This window comes from Ylistrum balloti, unplaced genomic scaffold, assembly GCF_031769215.1.
Source record: "Ylistrum balloti isolate Yb309-2 unplaced genomic scaffold, AGI_CSIRO_Ybal_v1 Utg370196, whole genome shotgun sequence".
NCBI lineage: Eukaryota > Metazoa > Mollusca > Bivalvia > Pectinida > Pectinidae > Ylistrum > Ylistrum balloti.
This window is the reverse complement of record NW_026782173.1, coordinates 2,900,958-2,920,376: the sequence shown is the minus strand read 5'-3', so window position 1 is coordinate 2,920,376 and position 19,419 is coordinate 2,900,958. Positions and strand designations below refer to the sequence as shown.

The 19,419-nt window shown below is 38.4% G+C and overlaps 1 protein-coding gene across 2 annotated transcripts in view; it reads right to left on the bottom strand.

The window, feature by feature from the left end:
* The window catches only part of LOC132551361 (uncharacterized), a 45,407-nt gene extending 28,117 nt beyond the window's left edge, over window positions 1-17,290 (bottom strand). For both annotated transcript variants that reach the window (XM_060215501.1, XM_060215500.1), the window contains exon 1: window positions 17,159-17,290. The gene's annotated coding sequence lies outside the window, so the exon portion shown is untranslated. The remainder of the gene's footprint in view (window positions 1-17,158) is intronic.
* Window positions 17,291-19,419: the final 2,129 nt, after the last annotated feature.

Below are 19,419 nucleotides of genomic sequence, written 5' to 3'. Positions count from 1 at the left end.
GCTGAGTATTTGTTATGTGTTTGTATCTGGTGTCTAGCTATACATTTTTGGCCTGTGAGTGTAGAGAACGTCTAGCTGAGTATTTGTTATGTGTTTGTATCTGGTGTCTAGCTATACATTTTTGGCCTGTAAGTATAGAGAACGTCTAGCTGAGTATTTGATATGAGATTGTATCTGGTGTCTAGCTATACATTTTTGGCCTGTGAGTATACCTTGTGTATCTAAGGGTGTAAGTAATGCGTACTTATCTGTTGACCGTGAAGTGTAAGCGATTTTGTAATATGTTAAGCCCCAATGCGTAACAAATACATCACGACTGACGTACATGCAGGTAGTTGACCCATACAAGTGTAAACGATACGAAAGTACATATTATAGCAATGTATCTGATGTGTAACCGTGTATTTTATCTATTCACATATGTATTTATGTTTTAACTCTTCAGTCTAATAAGTTACATCTAAGTAATTGACAGATATTAATGTATATATGTGAGTACATATTTGATCATCAACGTGCGAATGTGTAACGCACTGTTTGATCCTGAAATTAACTGATCAGTTTAACACCAAGTGTAATTGATGCGGTACTATCTGACTGACTCCAAAGTATAATTAATGAGTAAGTACGTATTTAACACCTAACGAAATCGTAACAGATGTGTGACGTCTACGTATTTGACATTTGACCCTAACGTGTCGTTTAGTCTGGTAGCCGACAGAATATTGTTTACGATTTGATTTTGTCAATGAAACTTATATATCATATATATAACTGAGCACGTGCCACCACTTGCCCTAGTTTTCATGTAAACAGTTTTCCCAGCATTTATCAGAGGTTCTATGTCAGAAAGTACAGAGCGTACTGTGTAAACACGCGAACAAACACGTGTTATCTGGTCATATTTTTATTGGAAGATCTCGAGGTTTCGTTAGAGATACACTCGATGTCAGGGGTCGGGTATTTCATTTAAAAAAAATAAAGGCGTGTGCGTCAATATAAATCTATTTATCATGAGTTCAAATAATATTACTATATCTTGTTTTATGTGTTTGACTGTAATCTAGTATACAGTAAACTTGTCAAGGTGGAATTAAAAAAAGTATGATAACATTTTACGAGAGCATAGAAACTTGGCAAAAATTCTCAACCTCACGGTCCTGAGGACAATTGGATAGCAGGGTAAAATAATCTTCATGTTCTGGCGAGTGGGATTACATTTTCTCGTGACTCCTGACGTGGGTCATTACACATAATAGTCATCGTGTCATCTTTAAGGTCGCCCAAAGAGTACATCCACACTATTTGTTACGAGGAAAGGAAGGCTAAAAAAATAAAGAAATAATAATCCCCGATTAATATTAAAATTTAGTCTTCTCTCCTCATAACCAAGGATGAAAACAATGGTGAACAAGAAGTGTGAATTGTCGCCCTCTCGAAAAGGCGAAATGATGACAGGTCATGGTGTTACAGTTACTAAACACTGTATAATTCAGATACATGTACATTGTAACATTGCTGGGTATCTGACTGTCTCTCTGGTATGTGTGTAACACGTACTTTGAAGGCGTGGTGTAAAGTTGTCATGTTTCTACTTTCTATCAATCATTCAAATAACGCTATTCTGCATAGAAAAACATATTGACAGTATGATATACAATTACTATAGAGTTCCTAGTCGGTAGTACACAATATCGATGAATATTACATATATATGCTCATTCGTATCAGGTAGGGCAATTATTATCATAAGATATTCTTATAAAGTACATAGTTTCTTCAATGTCTTTTTTTTAATTAGCTGTATTCACTAATTCATTGAATAAAATTATGTTAGGTCTCTTCCAAAAATATGCATCTATATATGAGATTCTGTTTACAGATAATGGAGGACATTTAAGTAGGTAATGAAATTCGTCACCAATTTCTTTTTGTGTCAGTTCCGACAATATATTTGTGATTATTTGTTCGAAATTTACTAAATGTAAGTATACCTCCTTTATCATATATCTAGATAATACTCAAATTGACTATTGTTTTTTTTTTAGATTCTTCATCGTGTTGCTTTTGATGAATTTTGTACATCACTTTCCCACTTTGACAAATATGGTCATACAGTCTTTGTTTAATAATATTTTTCACCCATTTAGTATTAAATTCTGCAGTATATTGAGCGTTCCATAAATATGACCACATCCACTTAAAACACGTTAAAAGAGGCCTATGTATGCAAAAGACTTACCAACAAAATTATCACATACAAGTTTATACAATATAGTGTTCATTCTACAATTTGTACTTTCTTCAGAATCAGCCAACTGTGACCAATATGTTAATAGTTTTGTTTTGACTGATGTTTCTAGGGGACACGTACCTAATTCCCCGTATACCATGTTACTTGGAGTACTAATTTTTAACCTTAGTAAAACATTCACAAAACTTAAAATGGACACGCTCTATCATCTATCAAACCCTATATTTCACAGTCTTACGGCGATATGGGTTTCACCATTTTGTCAGAGGTGATGTAGTCTTCCTATCCCTATAACATCCTGCATTACAACTGTTGCTTACTTTATATTACGTTTTTTCGCTTCATTACATAAACAAGGGCGACTAAATGTTGTATCCAAGCAGGTGATTCTCTTCACTATCACTATCTCCTCATTACTTAAGACATGTTTATTATTCCTTCGTTCGTCACCAAATACCATATATTTATATTTACTTGTATCAACATTCCTCTGTTTCTACTGAATACATTTATATGTAGCTGTAAGTCAGCGGGACAGATGAAGAAGTGCATCATCAGCATAAAGTAGGATAGACAATTTTATATAAATATGTAAGCCATTTTATAATGGATCACTAAGGTTTGTTGACACTTGAACGTTATTCCTAACCATTTCCAATCAACGTACCCTTCACGACAGGTCAAGTACAAATTAGATACAAATGGTGATAGCTTCCTCTCTGTCTCAAACCATTTTCACAAAGAAAGTAACTAGAAAATTCACCGTTAAAAGATATCTTTGACTTATCATTTTTGTAACCTTTCATTCCATGTACTAGTAAACATCTATTTAAAACAGCAGGTGTATTATTGTAACTTGCCTATAGTTGTTTGGTTCCAACGACAAACCCTGTAGATCATCGCATGGTCATATTCTTATTGCTAATTAGTTATCAATTTTACCAATATATCGTGACATACATATCCACGGCAAAGCCAAACCTGTCGTAAAACCGAGACAACCCAGTGTCTAATACAGCACCTTCAATGGCGATGGCAAAGATTGTCATGTTGTCATGTTATTGTGTTCTGTTAATTATGACAGAGCATTGAGTGGCATGCTATGACACAGTGTGACAGATCACTTGGTGGCATGCGATGTCACTGTTAATGACAGGGTCCATGTGTTACAGTATGCCATCTTACGCTATTTGTTTTCTACATCAACATGCTTGCTGCGGCATGTTTCTGTAACGTAACATCAAACCACTTAAGGTCAAGGGCACTGTCTGTAGTATCTATTTTGTAAATAAAAATAATAAAGTGCAACGGAGAAGATGAGGAGGCGAGTCATTAAAACTAGGGGATTGTCATACATCAGAGACAATGAAATTGACCTCAAAATGCAGATTAATGACCCAGATAAGCATATAGAATATGTATATGTAATGATACGCATAACAAGGTTGTTTACAGATCTCGAAATCATTAAAAGCCTTGAGACATAGCGTTCTCTCTGATCTCAAAAGTCATTAGAATTGAGGCGTATCTGGCTATGAAGGATACAGGCCGCCTATCAGATTAATCCTTCTATCCAATTCCCCAATCACACTGACACACGCCCATTTACATGGGAAAATTGCTGTCCACAATCAGCTCTAGTATAAAAACGTGCATTGACATCTTATCAACAAATCTGAGGTGGAATATGAAGGTGACTAACAGGGCGTTGTACCGCCTAAATATTGGCCTGTTTAACCAGTATCTACCAGTTGTCGTTCCTTACTGTCACAATAACCGCAAAGCTCTCTTGGAGGGATTTTTGATATAGGAATGAATTTAATATAAAACAATGCAAAACTTTGTTATAATGTCCATATACAATTTTCTTATGCTACTCCATACCCAAATATGTTTTGTAATGTAATACATAATCATATTAAAATAAAGCTAAAATATCCTGATCTTGTAAGATGTTGTCCTATGACGACAATGATTGTAGATCTGCAACTTCCTATGTTCAGCAGGAATGTTAAAGCTGGTGAACATCGTTATATTTGAAATCGATGATCACTCGTGATTTAAGCCGAGGAATTTATTACCTGACATTATCTGACAATAACCGACTTTATATATGGTACTAAGCGGGACGAGAGATCCAAGAGGTACCTATCTTATGAGTTAGTTTCTTGTCCATCCGTCCAGATATTCAAACAGTTACTGAACCCTGACATTTGTACGTATTTAATCAATATATGTGCTGGTGAAAGCGTTGCACCAGGAGTGGAATTTATCGCGATCTTACTATATGACAGTAAGTCTAAGCAACATATATCTATATCGAACCTCCATCCCGGGACCAAACGTCAAGTAGCCTGGCTTGTTGAGGTAATATCATAAGATAACATTTCACACTCAAGTTACAGTGAATCATATTTCCATATGAACAAGAGCTAACGAACCGCTAGTTTTCTGTTGAATTGTCAAAACATTCACATTAGGCTCTTACAAACATGTCAGTAAGGGTTCCGACTATGCTAAGATGATTACAGATATGAACATGGTTAAAATATATATATGAACAGAAATCAGTTCTATAACATAGAATACGTGTACATTTCTACTGAATGTACTACTTTATCGCTATGGGAATACAGTTGATCTAACCTCCAGTGTACCAATGGAAGAGAAATGAAATACGTCTTTTGATCATTTTATTGACGTCACTAATGTTTACTCCTACAAAAATGATAAAAACACACTTTAAGCTTTAGGCGTTAACTCAGACAGTTTTCACACAGAATAGATATTGACATACTGTGAGAGAGGTGAGCAGCACTAAAGCAAGGCAGACTGGACAAACACGTCACGGGGCAGTTCTCTCTTCAAATTTTCGTTTTATTGTCGGAGAAATCTGTACATTTTCAGACCAATGTTGCGGAGAAAAAAAGAAAAAAAAATATTTGTTTTGCCAAACCTCACTTGCCCTGACTATGAACCCTTTCCCTAAGAAGTAAACATCGGTAGAATCGTTTATAATCAGACAGTAAAGATAGGCCTATCTCATGGTGCCACACAGCTCCGGTGTAAGCTTCATGCCAAAATACTAACATTCGAACGAATTCAATATTGGTTGTTAAACCTTCCAATTCACTTACAGTTCCATAAACTTTGGTGTTTTCGTTATTTTTAGGTATTTTTTTTATCAACTTCATGTACATGAAACGATTCCTATCTTTTGCCGCAGTCGACCAGTCAAGTTGCCCTCTATGATGGCCGATAAGTACTAATCCATCTGTCCGCTTGCTTTCCTTTATCAGAATCGGGTCTATCTATTCAAGACATCAGCTTCTAAATGTCTTCCATATGGATAGCTTATGTACATGTATTAACATGCTTCTGACACTGATTATGAACGGATAATGAAATTCGATATATAGTGGTAATATTGCATCGAGTAATGGTCTCTACAGAAGGTTGTTAAGGGACGAGAGTTCTAATTATTTAGAGATTTAGTAATGGCACCTGGTGAGTTACACCGGTGATAAAAGTATGTACATGTACAGAACATTAGTACAGATGCTAGACGGCTATAGATGGTTTGTTTACTGACGAAGTTCCGACTCTCTATCCACTTGGTGAACACTATATTTTGAGAATTCGAACGTTAGTTACATGCGGTTCCTCGTAAGTCAAAGCTGGATATTTCAATATACGATATGTGTATTTGATTAATATGATTTTATGCGTTTCAAATGCATGACACTTAAATCAAATATGTTTTAGCTTTATCATTTCGTCTTCGTCGACAAAATTATAAAATTCTTGGATAGATAGTCAGAGCCTACGGACAAATATTCAGATAACATTGTTTTTAAAACTCCAATGTGCAAAACTTTACTCGTCACGGCTGATTTATTGCTATTTGAACTGAGACAGCGATATTCTTATTTTTGTGTGTGTTGTTTTTTTAAAACTGGTTTATGTATATATCAGTGATAGGTTATGATGTGTTGAAATCCCGGTAGGTACTATAAACCAAGGCGTTCCCTATTCGGCTGTAAGCACGTGAGATCCATTAACTATTATCTCTGCCACCAAACCGACTGTATCAAACACATACCAGACAGGCTTGCTTCTTTTATGATAAAAGAATAATAATGGCTTCTGTTGCAAGTGATAGTTTTTTTCTGCACTTCCAGAAAATGCTAGTAAACTCCCACGTAAAACTACATGCCGTTACTGAGCGGGGGGAAATATCGACATCACTACACAGAGTTTGGTTTCAGTGATTGAAATCTGGTTTATAACGTTTACACAACTACTGTAATTATTGCACGACTTTCTTTTATTTGCTTAATCTCCACAGGAAATTTATATAAGTTCAAGAAATGTTATTTTCAAGTGTATTTTCGCTTCGGAAGAACTAGAAATCCAATTTTTATATCGTTGTTACAGGTAACCACTAATTAAAATAAGATGTATTTATGTAACACTATGCCCCCGTTTGCAACAACATTATGCAGTGGGACATTAAATCTGTATTTAAACTTCATTTTAGTAATGGTCAAGGTTCACGGTCAAGGTTACAGGGTCAAACAATTTGGTACCACAGGTCTTGTGACAAAGGATACATACACCAAAAATGAAAGCCCTATCTCTAACGGTGTATGGTTAAAGTTTACAATAGATAAACAGACAGACAAAGAAACAGACAACAAAAAATAAATGTCCCCGATCGTTCGATCAGGGGACATAAATGTTCTTGTGCTATTTTCTAATCACTGTGTTTTAACTTGAATTTTCCAAAGAGGGAAACATTACAATATAGCGAAATATCCATGTAAACGAAGTCACCGTGCTTGAAAGCCAAAAAAAATTATGAGAAGGAAATCTTTGAAGAAAGATGTAATTCATAAATGAGAAAAACGAATTGATAATATAGCCATTAATAGCTGAAAATGAGAAAACATGAAAGCGACACTATCAAACGTATTTGGAAAAGAAAAGATACCAAAACAAGTGACAAAAATTAAGCTATTGAAAAGTTATTAACTACATTTCATTATCATGGCCATGCTTTCCTTCCATAATGCTTGAACCGAGAGGCATGGTGTTACGTTTGTCACCATGGAGCGTCTACTTGAGCTTCCAGCTCATACATACCGTAATGTACAATTTGTACCTACTTCACAGCAGCTCTTTAATCAAAGGATCAACCGTTGGGCAATTGTTCTATTTTCGACAGCGACAGGCAAACTACAAGTTTGACAACAACGTTTATTAGGTTACACGTACTACCATGTTTTTGTCAGGTAAAATAATGAAGAACTACGCATCATTTACTGTTCAGACTGGTTGTCGGTCAGATTCTAGTTTCTTTACCACATTTTACTGCAAAGCTAAAACAAACAGAAATGTGTTTCGTAGAGAGAGATATTCCCTGAATATGATATAAAATCATTTGCTTTTGCATGTAATGTTTTATACTGAACATAGATAATGACAGCGAAAATTTCACGATACAGATATCCATGTATCGCTAAAAAGGTGAGTTTTACTTACGTAAATATACCAAACTGAAAACAAAACTTAGTTTGTTGATTTGCTATCTCTACCATGTATAACTGATGGGTATGCGCATTATCTAGATTGACTGGAAGGTAGACATATTGATAACTACTGCCACCTGCTGGGTATTACATCGCCTCCACACGCCAAAGAGTTACACAAATACAAACCAGAAGATCAAGATGCCTGAAGATAGTAAGTCTGAAGTATCGAGCAGGATTGCGTATGTTACAATATAAACCGATAGCTATTAACATGGTAATGTACCTGACGAGTGTTAAAGTAAACATGCTTAAATCGATTAAAACAGACAGGTATCGTTAATGTTGACACCACACCACAAAATTAAAGATTACAATTTGTTTAGACAAAAGTAGAATAAAAATTCCACCCTGTTGTAATCCGACATATCACCTGACTTTTAAATACATGGGAATCTGCCAAGTGGTCCGACTGAAACATAGATGATTACGTAACGAAATATCCAGATACCTATATGTGATATTTGACTGAAGGTAATGTGAATCTGACAAACTTGTGTCAGCATAACGTGATTGGACATCACAGAGGCTCCAGTGATGACGCAAAACAGTTAAACAATATTTAGTCTCTGGTAAACATAGTTTAACTACACGTAAATTTACTTGCATTCTGAGCGGCGAACAAGATACAATAAGAGTGGAGCACTGAACTATTCTACATGTAGTTATAAAATATTCCAGTAGCTTAGATAAACATTGTAGAGGAAAAAACAAAACATTGGCTTTGATTCTGTACCAGTGGGAATACATGAGTAGGAACAGAAAGGATGCTTAATATCATGTAAAATAGCGAAAACCTAATGAAAACTGCATTCAGAATTTTTCTTATCTTTTTAATAGCAAAACAATAAAGTAAATCCAGAATGAAATATAATCACACAGATTAATCGATAACGACAGAAAATCATAAGTGCACATTACTTATGTACAACAATGTTGACGATGTATCATATTGTTATGTACATGGTCGACATCGATTCCACCTTTCAGTTGGAGACTGGTTTATATTTTCTCAATACAAATCAATAAGTAGTTAAATAGTAAACCTGAACTCGAGCATCTAGAATGTTGTGCCCTGATAGGTGAGGAATTGTTGAACGTGCAGGATTAAAAACACACACAAGATCCGTAGATTGATGTCTTTTCGACTAAAGATTAGGCACCAATATAATTATCTTACCAGAGATCAACCTTGGGGTTCGGTGTAGTTGGGCTATCGAAACTGCATCAGCAGGGAACCGTAGGTTCCAACAAGTTCCAGGCTGTAACTGGAACTGAACCCAGCGCGTGCTGACATTATCTGTACGGGCACGGGATGGTCAATTATATCACAGTACTTACTGACAAAGGTAAAGAACGTAATGTATCTTAATGGAGAGTTCTACCCTTGCATGAAAGGTCAAAGACACCAGTGATGGAAAATGAAATGTGGTAAATTATGGGGTAGTAGAGAGGAGAGAGATAAAAAAAGAGTCAGTAATTTTGTTGTGTGTATAGTTGGTAGAGGAGGGTACTGTTCGTATGTGGATGGATAGTAGAGAAGCATAAAGGTGGTATATTAATAGGAAGTTGATGAGGGTGATGGCGGTCATTGTGTGGCGGTACAGAAGGGTACTTGTTGGTCAGTGTGTGGGTGGTAGAGAAGGGTACTTCTTGGTAAGTGTGAGTGGTACAGAAGGGTACTTGTTGGGCATTGTGTGGGTGGTACAGAAGGGTAATTGTTGGTTAGTGTGTGGGTGATACAGAAGGGTACATGTTGATCAGTGTGTGGGTGATACAGAAGGGTACTTGTTGGTCAGTGTGTGGGTGGTACGGAAGTGTACTTGTTGGTCAGTATGTGAATTGCAGAAGAGGGTACTGTTTGTCAGTGTGTAGGTAGTACAGAGGGTACTGTTGGTCAGTGTGTGGGTGGTAGAGAGGGTACTGTTGGTCAGTCTGTGGTGGTAGAGAGGGTACTGTAAGTGTGTGTGGGTAGTAGAGAGGGTACTGTTGGTCAGAGTGTGGGTAGTAGAGAGGGTTCAGTTGGCCGCTGTGTGGGTAGTAGAAAGGGTACTGTTGGTCAGTGTGTGGATGGTAGAGAGGGTACTGATGGTCAGTGTGTGGGTGGTAGAGGAGGGTACTGTTGGTCAGTGTGTAGGTGGTAGAGAGGGTACTGATGGTAGGTGTGTGGGTGGTAGAGAGGGTACTGATGGTCGGTGTGTGGGCTGTATAGAGAGAGTACTGATGGTCAGTGTGTGGGCGGTAGAGAGGGTACTGTTGGTCAGAGTGTGGGTAGTAGAGAGGGTTCAGTTGGACGCTGTGTGGGTAGTAGAAAGGGTACTGTTGGTCAGTGTGTGGATGGTAGAGAGGGTACTGATGGTCAGTGTGTGGGTGGTAGAGGAGGGTACTGTCGGTCAGTGTGTAGGTGGTAGAGAGGGTACTGATGGTAAGTGTGTGGGTGGTAGAGAGGGTACTGATGGTCGGTGTGTGGGCTGTAGAGAGAGTACTGATGGTCAGTGTGTGGGTAGTAGAGAGGGTACTGTTGGTCAGTGTGTGGGTGGTAGAGAGGGTACTGTTGGTCAGTGTGTGGGAGGTAGAGGAGGGTACTGTTGGTCAGTGTGTGGGTGGTAGAGAGAATACTGATGGTCAGTGTCGGCTGTAGAGAGGGTACTGATGGTCAGTGTGTGGGCGGTAGAGAGGGTACTGATGGTCAGTGTGTGGGTGGTAGAGAGGGTACTGATGGTCAGTGTGTGGGCTGTAGAGATGGTACTGATGGTCAGTGTGTGGGTGGTAGAGAGGGTACTGATGGTCAGTGTGTGGGTGGTAGAGAGGGTACTGTTGGTCAGTGTGTGGGTAGTAGAGGGGGTTCAGTTGGTTCGCTGTGTGGGTGGTAGAGATGGTACTGTTGGTCAGAGTGTGGGTGGTAGAGGAGGGCACTGTTGGTCAGTGTGTGGGTGGTAGAGAGGGTACTGATGGTCAGTGTGTGGGGGGTAGAGGAGGGTACTGTTGGTCAGTGTGTGGGTGGTAGAGAGAATACTGATGGTAAGTGTTTGGGCTGTAGAGAGGGTACTGATGGTCAGTGTGTGGGCGGTAGAGAGGGTACTGATGGTCAGTGTGTGGGTGGTAGAGAGGGTACTGATGGTCAGTGTGTGGGCTGTAGAGATGGTACTGATGGTCAGTGTGTGGGTGGTAGAGAGGGTACTTATGGTCAGTGTGTGGGTGGTAGAGAGGGTACTGATGGTCAGTATGTGGGCTGTAGAGATGGTACTGATGGTCAGTGTGTGGGTGGTAGAGAGGGTACTGATGGTCAGTGTGTGGATGGTAGAGAGGGTACTTGTTGGTCAGTGTGTGGGCTGTAGAGAGGGTACTGATGGTCAGTGTGTGGGTGGTAGAGAGGGTACTGATGGTCAGTGTGTGGGTGGTAGAGAGGGTACTGATGGTCAGTGTGTGGGCTGTAGAGATGGTACTGATGGTCAGTGTGTGGGTGGTAGAGAGGGTACTGATGGTCAGTGTGTGGGTGGTAGAGAGGGTACTGATGGTCAGTGTGTGGGATGTAGAGATGGTACTGATGGTCAGTGTGTGGGTGGTAGAGAGGGTACTGATGGTCAGTGTGTGGGTGGTAGAGAGGGTACTTGTTGGTCAGTGTCTGGGCTGTAGAGACAAAAGGATATTGAATGACCTGATATCATTGAGTACTTAACTATTAAGGCGAGACGAATTCAAGTGATGATGATAACTTACGAGTGTTCTTGTTATATATGATATGCTCTTGTTTTTTCATCTTGAAGAAAGTTTATAGGTAGATAACCTAGCCTTTCTTTGATTTTCTTAAATGCCCCATGAACGGCCTGTCTAATTGTAAGAAAATCTCTATCTAAACAGTCGTGGTATCGTTACAGTTCGCTAGAGTAGTAAAACAAAACACATCTTAGTTCTTGATCCACCAGACATGAAAAAAATATATATACAGTGTGTGTTCGTTGTATTTTTTTATGACTGAGAAGAATTGCGTATTTCCTGAAGGAGGAGGAGGGGAGGTAGAACAGGGTCGTTGGTTGGTGAGCTGTTACCAACTTGTACCTGTGTAACATGGTTCTTTGAAAGCTATTCTGGTAATAATTCTCTCAAAGGTCAGTCGGACGGAATAATAGAATGCGTTACTTGTCAGAATGAGGCAAGACGTACTATTTGTATCACAGTTACACATTAAGAACTGTGGGCAAAGGACCAAGAGTAGCAGCATTCATCACACAGGAGAGAGACTCTGATGATGGATTGTTGCGGAGAAAACATACTACTGACACAAGATAAGGGAGTACTGTGTGCTCACCAACGACGTGGCACATTAACATGGAACAAGAGATACGTGTGTGACTAGATTAGCCCAACTCCATGGTCACCCACATGATTCTACTGTCAATTGTTGATACATTCTCTATCATTGTCCAATCACAACAAAACCTTCCTCACACGTTCCCCAAACTAACAAACTATATATTGTCTAGGGGATGGTATCGAAACACTACATTATATTGTGGATGCTATATTTTCCACCTAATATTTTACAGGCATTTCCCACAACGCACTAAACATTTTATCTTGTGAATGTTATCATTCAACCACGAACTATATGTTGGTTTTTGGACGGTATTTCTGAACAACACTTTAAATTCCACTAAATATTATCTTGCGGGTCCTATCGTTCCACCTTACACTAAATATTATCTTGAGGGTCCTAGCGTTCCACCTTACTCTAAATATTGTCTTGAGGGACCTATCGTTCCATCTTACACTAAATATTGTCTTGTGGGTCCTATCGTTCCACCTTACACTAAATATTATCTTGAGGGCCCTATCGTTCCACCTTACACTAAATATCATCTTGAGGGTCCTATCGTTCCACTTTACACTAAATATTGTCTTGAGGGTCCTATCGTTCCATCTTACACTAAATATTGTCTTGGGGGTCCTATCGTTCCACCTTACACTAAATATTGTCTTGAGGGTCCTATCGTTCCACCTTACTCTAAATATTGTCTTGAGGGTCCTATCGTTCCACCTTACACTAAATATTGTCTTGTGGGTCCTATCGTTCCACCTTACACTAAATATTGTCTTGAGGGTCCTATTGTTCCACCTTACACGAAATATTATCTTGTGGGTCCTATCGTTCCACCTTACACTAAATATTATCTTGTTGGTCCTATCGTTCCACCTTACACTAAATATTATCTTGTGGGTGGTATTAATCCCCACTACACTAGATATTATCTCGTGGAGGTTTTGTTCCACCATTACACTTAATATTATCTTGTGGGTCCTATCGTTCCACCTTACACTAAATATTATCCTGTGGGTGGTATTAATCCCCACTACACTAGATATTATCTCGTGGAGGTTTTGTTCCACCATTACACTGAATATTATCTTGTGGGTGGTATTATTTCAGCACTACTCTAGATATTGTCTTGTTGGCGATGTTGTTCCACCACTACATCTAATATTATCTTGTGCGTGGTATTATTTCACCATATGCTATATATTATCTTCTTGGTCATATAATTCCATCACATATACACTCTTATCGAGGTATTCATTGTAATCTATGAATTGATATGATGTACAGCTGGCCTCCCTCTCTGCGGTCGGATCAAATACCTATGATACCTGTACATGAGAGATGGCCAAGCTGACCGTCAAAAGCACCGGTATGCGTTATGAGTGATATAACCCGAATCGGGAACTTTAAAGGTCAAGGACATCCAGCACATGGAAAGTTATAAAGACCTCTTTACACTCCTGCGAATCGCTGAAGTGTTTTGAATGATGAACACAGCAATACATTCAATCATAAAATATATTACCACACTGGTTCTGCAGGGCGTATAGATGCTGTTCTTATGGATTGCTCATCATTTTACCAGAAATTTGGCACGATATGCTAAACATTACAGACTATCTGACTGTAAATCTACGACATAAAACATCTCTTGATATTGATGTATACGTGACAAATTGCAGTGTAGTTAGTTTATACCCCAGCTACATAATTTTATAGCATATTACAGAAAGTTTATATTATATACGGACGTAAAAATAAACATAGGAATACATATCATCTGATACTCAAAAAAATACAGGATATTGAAGAAAAGGTTATCAGTTCTGATAAATTCCCAATAAAATCATAAACATAGATGTACTACAAGCAGGTGGTCGAAAAAAAACTCTTTTGAATTTCCCTCGTCGCCGGAAAAATTTGTCGCCTCATTAAATATCACACGGTGTACGTGGTCTCGTCATTCCTACATTATCTTAACTAGTTTTAAAGGTACATGATCCTTGCTCTTCGCACAACTCTCACAGCTGAAACCATTGCTACCACTGTTTCCCACACTCGCTCATCTACCCCCGCCTTACATCACTCATTAGTCCTCTGTCCCCTTGATTCACCCTCTCTGTCTCGATAAGGACCACGTGACGTCAGTTTCCGACCCCACAGCCCCCTCTCCCCAATGATTTCAAGTGACGTCTGCTTTGCTAATTTTTTCACCCCAATACACACTTGCCACAGTTATTTATTTCTTCATATTCTCACCATCCTGAGACCGTCCACGTAATTCACCCTAACTACAAGGTATCCTGGGATCACAAAATTGAACAAAAAATCGCTGAGCAAGGACGAAAAGCTTTCTTTGCATTTTTAAACGTGTGTCATAAATTATTCTAAAATGAAGTCCAGTTATCGGTTTTCGATAATACGTTAATAGTATTCTAAGTTATGGGTCCGAAATATGGTGCTTTCATAAAACACCTGAGGTTGAAAAAATTCACACGATGTTTTGTAAAAGATTATTGGGAGTTCGGAAAAACACGTGTAGTGGTATGGTCTATTTATCATTGGATTTAATGTTGGATGAAATTAGATAGACTGAATATTGTATATCAAAATCATGCTATGAAGAAATGATAAATGGGTTTTAAACATCAAAAACGAATTGTGTTGACTAGGTTCATGCTATATTTGGGAAACAGAAAACAATGTAGACACACAGTAAATTATAATCAGAAAAGACTATTTGATACATTACAAATATAACAGTAAAAAGAAAAATTAGAACTTCGTCAAAAGGACATATGTATACCTATCTTCATAATGAACCCGATTTACAAGGCTTTTTGAAAAAAAACAATGCCTTGGGATTATTTGAAAGAAATTACAAAAATTAGACATTCATCTCATAATTAAAAAGTAGAAAAGGGCCAATATTAAAAGATGCCAAGTAATTTACGAGTATGTATCATTTGTGATGTAGATGATGCTGAAGTTGAGTTTCTTTTTATGCTGAAATGTCCTTGTTATACGGACCCGAGAAAGAAATTTTTGAAAAAGTACTAGTATAAAATACAACCTTATATGTTTAAACTAATATAACTTTTTAATGTAAAAAAAAGGAAGAAATTACAAAATTTGTCTGAATATAGCAAGGCTGCTTACGTTTTCAGAGATCAGTTGAGCCAATAGTTTGTTCTCTCCGGGCCTGTATTGTGTCTCTAATCATGTGTTTGTATATTGTTATAAATGTTTTATGTTGTTACTTTCCTGTATCCGATAAGTCAAATTACTTAAGGTAATAAAACCTTGAACTTTGACCTGGAGGTGTTGTTGGCTCCCGACTCAGCCTCCTCAACCCTCGTCCCTGTTACTCGCACTTGATTTTGATCACCTCACTCAACTTATCGACTGTCCCCGTGACTCGTCATAGACATAATGCTTCTTATTGAGTCGCACTGACCTATATTTTAACTCATTGCCACTTACCACCTGAATCTTGAACTCGCCCTACAAGGTTACTCGATATATTTGGTAACTGTTTTACTGTTAAATGCTCTACCGTATAGACGCGTCTTAGAAGTTCTGAAGCTAATTTGACCCCGATACACTGACTCATGTCCTCTGTCATCCAAAGTCGCCGAAAGTCAATAAAATTATCTTAAAGACTATTTTGTATCTACGATTCGACTTACCCTCAATAAAATATCCGTGGGAATCCAATATGATTGGCAGTACTTTGTATAATAATAGACTATTCTGACATGAGGTACAGTAATATCTAGAAAATAGGCACCCGTTCAGACCAAGTACTAAACAATACCACGTGTTGTCATGACAACCAGAACATGATGTACACTGATGGCGCACTGCAGTAACGAAAATGGCGGTGGGAGGGAGGAGAAGCAAAGGTTAGATGGGTAATCGACTTCACGTGTGGAAACTTATCTGGTCTATATACACTTGTTGGGGCAAATATTTGATCGGTAACGTGTCCATAGAAGCAAGATATCGTGTTATCTCCCCATAATATCTGCAACTATGATATAAGTTTTAACAATATCTAACACTAGACGAACCACGATAAAAAGTATGGAAAACTTGAAAAAGTGAAGGTGTTTATGTACACAAACCAACAACATCACACTGTCTATTGCCTGCAACACATCTAGAACACAACTGGTACCGAATCCAGCTGTTATGTCACAAACGACCTTGAATTAATGAGTCGGCTAAACACCTTTCGTAGAATATGAAATTAGAGCATGTTGAAACGATGTAAAATGTTCGTGTTTAGCACAACATAGTGATAGCTGTTCATGGAGACATTGTCCGCCTGGGTTGGACCGAATACAAAGGTTAGGGTCATCGTTGTGGTCATCAACTATTTCCGGTTTATTGTTGCACCCCTTCTACCTTGCTTAAGGGAAACACTAGAGACACTAATTCGAATCAAAAAGTAGGGTAATGGGTACCACAAGGTACTTAAATTATCTTGTAAAGCTCGTGGATGTATCTGCAGCGATGGCTAGTTCCCCGGGGGGCTTTCACGTGAAATATTTTGGCCTGACATCAATAGTGTTTACAAAATTGTCAAGTTAGAGCGTAGCAATATCGACCTCTGAACTTTGAACAACAACAATTAAAAAAGAAAAGAAAAAAAGGAAGTTGTTAGTCCAGCGTAAAAAAAAGATGGTATATAAATCATACAGAACACAGTTATTAATTTGCCACTACAGTATTGCTTAATATTTTATGGATAGGTGTAGAGTTAGATCTCATGACGCACGTGCATGATAGCGTGTAGATACAAAGGTACCGCTAATCTATGTCACAAGTAATGATATATAGCTGTAAATCCCTTATTAGAGTACGTCTTAACGGAACATGTTGAATATAATCAAAGGACATACCGTCATTTTTATCGCATCCTGCAAATTATGAAATGTAGTACTATTATTTAAATTAAAAAAACTGCAAGTGAATGAAATGCTGACTTACCTATAGAGCTAGTCGAACACAAGACACGAGCGACCAGACCTCTCTAACGAATCAACGACGTCACGCACACAGGGAGGTGTAGCATTCCTGTATCCCGGGCTGCGTGAGATACGATACCACAACACGCGGGATGTATATATGTATTTATGGCACGGAGAGTTAACAACACTACAGTGGGGAAGACCTCGCCGATTGTAGCGACATTCTCTAAAGCCAGATGAAAGTATGTGCTGTGTTAGCTCGCGCATGCACGTGCAGAAGAAATATACATCATATCTTGTAGATGTATAATAACGAAATGTATTGTTTGAAAAGATAATACTAAACAGAAACATTTACGAAGATAGCTTTTATCATACTTTGCTCTTTGGAATGTTCCTAACTCTTATATCGTCTTTGAGCAGTTCAAAAATGTTTCCTTCAGAAAATACGGTTATGATATGTACGTAATCGACACCTGCTGGGATTATCTGGAATATAGGAAAAAGTGTCGCCATTTAAACATCTACTGTCTAATATGATGTGGCTATGGTCATAGTTGTGAGTAGTTTCTCTCTAACTATACTATTTTAGTGATTTTCTCTGCTTCAAAAGCTAATTAAAATTATTTCGCGTTCTTTTTTCTTGCTATTTTAGAAAGGAAAATAACACAGACGGGAAATAAAAGCTATATATTCCATTGAAAATTAAAATGTTGTTTAGAGTGTGGATATGCAGCCTAGTTAAGACTTTAGCGATTGTTCAATTTACGTCGTATCATGATCTTAATTATACCGTCACATGACCTTAGTTGTTATACCGTCCGTCCCATGAACTTAGTTGTTATATCGTCCGTCCCATGACCTTAGTTATTATATCGTCCTATGACCTTAGTTGTTATACGATCCGTCCCATGACCTTAGTGGTTATACCGCCCCATGACCTTAGTTGTTATATCGTCCCATGACCTTAGTTGTTATACCGCTCCATGACCTTCGTGGTTATATTGTCCCATGACCTTAGTTGTTATATCGTCCCATGACCTTAGTTGTTATATCGTCCCATGACCTTAGTTGTTATACCGTCCGTCCCATGACCTTAGTTGTTATATCGTCACATGACCTTAGTTGTTATACCGTCCGTCCCATGACCTTAATTGTTATATCATCCCATGACCTTAGTTGTTATACTGTCCGTCCCATGACCTTAGTTGTTATACTGTCCGTTCCATGACCTTAGTTGTTATATCGTCCCATGATCTTAGTTGTTATACCGCCCCATGACCTTAGTTGTTATATCGTCCCATGACCTTAGTTGTTATATCGTCCCATGACCTTAGTTGTTATACTGTCCGTCCCATGACCTTAGTTGTTATATCGTCCCATGACTTTAGTTGTTATACGATCCGTTCCATGACCTTAGTTGTTATACCGTTGGTCCCATGACCTTATTTGTTATATCATCCCATGACTTTAGTTGTTATACCGCTCCATGACCTTCGTGGTTATATTGTCCCATGACCTAAGTTGTTATATCGTCCCATGACCTTAGTTGTTATATCGTCCCACGACCTTAGTTGTTATATCGTCCCATGACCTTAGTTGTTATACTGTCCGTCCCATGACCTTAGTTGTTATATCGTCCCATGACTTTAGTTGTTATACGATCCGTTCCATGACCTTAGTTGTTATACCGTTGGTCCCATGACCTTATTTGTTATATCATCCCATGACTTTAGTTGTTATACCGTCCGTCCCATGACCTTAGTTGTTATACCGCCCCATGACCTTAGTGCTTATATCGTCTGATGACCTTAGTTGTTATATCGTTGTTATATCGTTCCCATGACCTTATACCTTAGTTGTTATATCGTTCGTTCCATGACCTTAGTTGTTATACCGTTGGTCCCATGACCTTAGTTGTTATATCGTCCCATGACCTTAGTTGTTATATCGTCCCATGACCTTAGTTGTTATATCGTCCGTCCCATGACCTTAGTTGTTATATTTAGTTGTTATACCGTCCGTCCCATGACCTTAGTTGTTATACCGCCCCATGACCTTAGTGCTTATATCGTCTGATGACCTTAGTTGTTATATCGTTCGTTCCATGACCTTAGTTGTTATACCGACCGTCCCATTACCTTAGTTGTTATATCGTCCGTCCCATGACCATAGTTGTTATATCGTTCGTCCCATGACCTTAGTTGTTATACCGACCGTCCCATTACCTTAGTATCGTCTGATGACCTTAGTTGTTATACCGTCCGTCCCATGAACTTA